This window comes from Triticum urartu, chromosome 4, assembly GCF_003073215.2.
Source record: "Triticum urartu cultivar G1812 chromosome 4, Tu2.1, whole genome shotgun sequence".
NCBI lineage: Eukaryota > Viridiplantae > Streptophyta > Magnoliopsida > Poales > Poaceae > Triticum > Triticum urartu.
Genome location: NC_053025.1, coordinates 37,891,071 through 37,897,200, shown reverse-complemented (window position 1 = coordinate 37,897,200; position 6,130 = coordinate 37,891,071).

The following is a 6,130-nucleotide window of genomic DNA, read 5'->3' as shown; positions in this document are numbered from 1 at the left end:
TCGCGTCCGCCGACGCATTTGTGGCCTAAATTTGCGCCTTATTTGGGCCTTAAATGCGTCGGCGCGGACGCCGAACGGACGCTTCGCACGCCTTCTCGCTATCCGCCGCACATGGCAGCCGTTCAACTACCCGCTGCCCACGCGGTCAGCTTAATTTATGATGACGGGCCCACACGTCAGCGACGACGCTCGTCCTTTTTAAGCCGACCGTGCAGCGGGGCCGTCCTCATCCATACTCGCCGTCCACATCTGCCCACCTTTGCTCCCTCGTCGCCGGCAAACCCTAGTCACCACAACCACAGTGAGATGGGTCTCTTCTCCGGCGCCAGCTGCAGCAAGGCCAAGAGCAAGTCCCCCGCCACCCCTTTCCCCTCCGAGTTCTTCCCACCTCCGTCGGCGCCTCACCGACAGAGGCAGCGCGTCAACGTGCCAGTGCACCAAGCGGAGTGCACTGACAGAACCGCTAGCCTCTGCCATATCCGGACGTGACGCTGTCGCACGACTGGCATCTGGATCCAGATAGGATCCCAGTGCCGGCGGCACCGCGGACGGCTCGTGCTCACGCGGTGGAGGTGCGGCGCCGGCGGGCGCTGCTGATGCCGGAGCAGCGCCTCGACAAGGCCTACGCAACCGACTCGCCCAACTGGGCGAGGTGGTTCGCCTTCGAGCACGAGGAGGCGAGGCGACGGGGCGTGCGCGAGGTCGACCGGAGGCCAACGACGCTCGTCGTCCGCGAGGAGGACCAGGCGGCCCTTGTGGCCGTTTACCGGGAGAGCGAGGAGGACGAGCGGCGCAGAACGGAGGCGGCGGAGACGGAAGAGGAGCCCCGCTACGAGGCGGCAACGGCGCATGCCCTTGCCCTCTCCGCGACGGGCGACAGCGTGGTGCCGCCGGTGGCCCCGCCGTCCCCTATCAAGCCGGGGCCGGAGCCGCAGCCCGAGCCCATCGCGCGCTTCTCCTGGAATGGAGTGGTGCACGAGTGGGTGTTCGCGCCATCGGTTTGGCTGGAGGCGACGCCGGCGCAGGAGCAGGCGTACCTCGAGATGTGGCGCCAGCGCTGGCTGGCAGAGGAGCGTCGTCGCGGCGAGTACGAGGAGATGCTCGAGTGCGACCTCAAGGAGGAGGAGCGCGAGGCCGAGGAGGAGGCGCGCCAGGCCGCGGCTGCATAGGCGGCCGCACCCCCCCCCCCCCCCCCCCCCGGTGCCCCGGCACTGCCTGCGTCGGCACAGACTGACATGGCGGCACTCTGGAACACGGCATTCGCCTGGGCCGGGCCGGCGCCGACGCTCATCGACCTCACGGACCCCGAGGACGACGACGACGACTGGAGCAGCGCGCCGCCTTGTAGTTTAGGCTGTTTTTTTAAATGCAAATATGTGGACGCGTGGACTCTCGCCGGTCTTCGTGATTGGTTTTAATGTTTAATTAATGTTGTTTCTCTTTTTTTAATATGTATATGTTCATTTTTTTGGCGCCGTCAAAATGGGTATCGGCCAGCGTTGGGCGTAGGCGCCGACCCAAATGCCGAAGCAGGTATTCGTATCCGTCTGGCCGATCTAAATAGACAAAAAACGGACGAAATTGCCGTCCGTTTGGGTCGGCCGGCCCGTTGGAGTTGCTCCAATGTACACGCGCGCATTTATTATGGGTTGCACGCATCAGATACTCGTGCATCATACGGACCATGGACACCAACCTAGCTAGTGCCTCCATAGATATAGGTAGGACGAAGATGGATTCGAGTCGGCTCGTCACGTAAAAAATGCAAGCGCTGGCCGCGTGCGGAGCACCCGAGAGGCTCCTCCTGCGCGCACCACGACGCGTCGCGGTCACGTACGTGCACAACGGCGAGTGACCACGACGCCGACGCGGGCTGCCGTGAGGACAGCGAGCCGCGCGCGTGTACGCGCTGCACGTACGGTGTCGGTCAGGCAAAGCCAAGCTCGCTGCGTCCGTCCAATGGCAGAGGGCATGGCGCAGTCTCGTGATCCGCGCCACCCGTATTCATATCCAGGCGGTAAATTGGAGCTCACTTCACTTGTACCGTGCGCCGATCGGGAGAGACGCCCATGCCCTCCTGTGCAGTGCAGTGCAGTTCCGGTAGCTGAGAGCAAGAGCAGGTTCCGCCCGTCGCTGCGTCCGTCTGGTAATACGTACTAGCATACCACCAAATCGACTGGTGCTTTGATTGGACCCATCCATGCACGTACGTACGTAACGACGTGCCCCGTCGCCGGACGGCGCGTACGTCGCGTAGCCGCTGTGGCCGTCCGTCGCGGTGGCGCTTTGGTGGCGGGTCGTTCCGCCTGCACATGCATGCTCCCCTGTCCTCCATCAAGGTATCCAGCCGAGCATTGACGTACGACGTCTCACCCACCCTGCCGCACCAAACGACCCTATCGCCGCGCCCGCCCGGTCGGACACTTCTTCCACCTCGCGGCCCCGCCCTACGGATCCAATTGCTTTCGTCCACATGCGATGTGAATGACTCCTATAGAGAGAGAGAAGGCGGTGAAATAACACAGGCTCACAAAAAATAAATCCCAAACACGAACATGCCAACATTGTTCGTCCTGCATGCATGCGATGGGCCACGTCGACGTGCACGTAGCCGCTGGGGGCTGTTAAAGTTAAGTCGGCGGCTAGTAGTGGTTAGCTGGGTCTGGGTGGCACTCGCGGTTGATGGGTCTATGAATTCGTTGCAGAAGTTATTAGCGGACCAACAATACCAAGCGTGCTGCCGGATCGGGGACATCCATATGAATGTACCAGCACCAACGCCCTTGCCACCTTCCTCCCTTCCACACTCTTTGCAGGCAGCATGCGTCGTGCACCCGATCCACCTTATCACCGGCTTCAATTCCAACTAGTATTCCTAACAGGAGTAGGGGTAATCAAGCGACCGAAAATGAGGGAATATACTCCACACACACACACGCTACCAACCGAGGTTGACGTACTCTTCTCTTTCCTCTTCCCCCTTCTATCCCGATGAATACGAAAAAAGGTAGGTGAACTCGCCTTTCGCACCCGACCGCGGAGCTCTCGTGTAGTCTCGGGCGGCTTGATCCCCTTCACACAACAGTTCGGAAATTCACAGGAGCGCATAGGCACGGGGCAGACACCTGCCAGTTGTGCTCGGACGCATGATAACTTCGCGATCCATAATCTCAACTTGATTTATTGCATGAATTTAAATTTGCACTTTTGGTACAAAAGATATAGCAGACACAAAATTGAAATTCAAAGAAAAACAGGGTCGGTGCCCCCCACATCTACGTGCAACAGCAACGCTAGGGTTAGCATACACCCCAGCCAGGCCTCGTAGCGACAATGCAGAACAGTAGTTGAAGTAGCTAGCTATAGTCAACAAAGAGTTCTTCAGCTACACCCCATTGCCCGGGGCGCCTGGGGCCTAAGGGCATCTCCAGCCGTTGGCCCCCTAGGGGGCGGCTAAAATCGCCGCCTGAGGGTGAGCCGGCATAAAAATTGGGCCTGGGGGTGAGTTGGTCCCCAGCCGCCGGCCCCAGGGCCGCCCTCAGGCACGTTTTAGAATAAAAGAAGTTCGGCTTAAATACGATAAATTTCGGCCAAACACGATAAATTTCGGCATATTTCGGCGAAGTTCGCGGATTTTCATTACATAGCACATATACATAAACTAATCTAAAAGAAAAACTGGCTGAAGTCGCTGCCGTCGCTGCCATCGTCGTCGTCGGCCTTCTCCTCCTTGACGCGGGCGCCCCTGCTGGACCCCTGCCCGGCGTCGCCATGGCGGACTGGTGGCGGCGCATCGTCGTCGTCGTCATCGTCGCTGTCGTAGATGACGACGACTCCGCCTTTGTCGCGGCCGCGTCGACGCTCCGTGAAGCGAAGCAGGGCGGCGCACTGGCGCTCCTTCGCCTTCTCCTGGCGCTCCTTCTCCATCGCTATGGAGTCCCTGCGCGCCCATTCCAGGGCCGTGTCGTCGTCGTCGAGCTCCGTCATCACCGGCGCGAGCACCGGCTCCGTCTTCACCGGCGCGAGCCCCGGCTCCGTCCTTGGCTTGACGAAGCGCGGAGGAGGAGCCGACGAGTAGGCGCTCCGTTGATGACGATGCCGGCGCTGCGAGTGCGCCGGCCGAGCGGCGTCTCCGCCGCGGGCTCGGCCTTGACGCCGAGCAGGGCCGGAGTGCCGGAGGAGTGCGATGAAAATCGGGAGGAGGAAGAAGAGGAGGAGGACCCGGACCTCCTTGGCGCCCATGGCCCGGCGCGTCGGTGCTGCGCCGGGGCAGCCACCCTCGAGGTACGTCAGCACGCCCTCGAGTGTGCGGCCGGGGACGCCCCACCACAGGTGGCGCCCCTCGCTGTTCTGCCGGCCGCCGACCACCGGCGCACCGTTGGTGGACGCCAAGCGCTGCTGCTGACGGCGCTCGAAATACGCCGCCCAAGCCGCGTGGTTGTCAGCGGCGTACTGGGGGCGGGAGAGTTGGGCGTCGGTGAGGGAGGCGCGCACGACCTCGACTTCCTCGGCGAAGTACTTCGGCTTCGCCACGGCGTCGGGCAACGGTGGAATGGGCACTCCCCCGGTGCTGAGTCTCCACCCCGTCGGCCCGGCGCGCATGTCCGGCGGCGCCGGGATGTTCGCCTGGAACAGGAGCCAGGACTCCTGTTCGCGGAGCGAACGGCGGCCGAAGCCGTTGGCCGCCGCCTCGTCTCCGGGGAAGCGTTCTGCCATGGCGACGGGCTCGGGAGAGGTAGAGAGATAGAGGGAGGGGCTGGGCGGCGGCGCTCGGAAGAGGTAGGGAGAGGGAGGGGCTGGACGGCGGCAAGGGGCGGGGCTGGTGTGGGCACAGGCGAGTGGAGGCCACCGGCTATATAGCCGCGCCGCGCCCGTGTGTACGTGTGCGAGGGAGGGGAGGCGTCGGCGCGCCGTCCCGTGACGCGCCGCCCGTGAGGAATCAATGGCAAGGCTGACCGGCGGCAGCCTTGGCATTGATTCCCTGCAGGAACCGAGGACGTTGGGGGAAGACGAGGCGCCGTGTCGCTGACGCGGCTGGCCCGCGGCTTTTTCGCGCCAAAACAGCTTGCCCCGGCGCCCCCGGTCGCCCCCAGAGCGCCGGGTTCGGCCTGGATCCGCCGGTGCTGTTTTCGGCCCAGGGCGGCGAAAATCGGGCTCCTGAGGGCGCGACTGTGCCGTTTTTTCAGCGCCGGCGCGAAAAAATCGCCTGAGGAGGTCTTCCTGAGGACGCGGCTGAAGATGCCCTAACATCGCACTACCTGCGTGCCAAACTACGACTCCAAAACGTCAAATGTGGAGACTGGAGGCCACATATTGAGAGTGCTCCAAAAATTACGATGATGGAGCGCGGGATGAAAAATCTCTTAGTCCTGCAATTTGGACCATAGATACCATATTGATAGTTATCATGACGATACGGTCAACATATCGATTCTCCTAGAGTTGCTCTTAGCCAGCACCACATCGTTTGATGCAACCAAACCGAGTCAACCCGTTGAGAGCGGACGAGAAGCACAACAAAGACTGTAGATGACCCTTTTTTTTGCTCTTTTGGATAGGTTGGTTTTAGTCTGTAGCGGTAGTGGTTGATGCGTTGATCATCAATAAAAGGTCATGAGTAAAAAGATTAATTTGGACTGTTTTATTTTTTAGCATAAATTTCGACTGTTTTATGACTCATCGATTCTTCATAATCGTGGCAATGTTCTGTATAACCGAATCTTATTGGAATACATTGTAACTGATTTTCATAGTAACACAAGGGGTATCATCTCTAGTAGGAGTAGTTTATTGTACATTGTAACTGATTTTCATAGTAACACAAGGGGTATCATCTCTAGTGGTTTATTGTGGCCACGCCCAAGTCTTTTCGTTTAGTTACATTGAAAGTATTGTTAGCGTTTGTAGGTTGCAGTGTACTCCTTCCAATCCAGATTAATACAGAACATGGGCACAATTAGTATAAAATTGTGCTAAAGTTGTGTCAACTAATTTGAATGCGAGGAAGCAGCTACTTATATCATCGCCGAACTAATCCAAACACAAGTAATAAGAGGAGTTTGACTAAAAATGTCAGAACAGAGTTACTATAAACCCATTTTCGAGTTGTAATTATGGCAAAAGTAATATT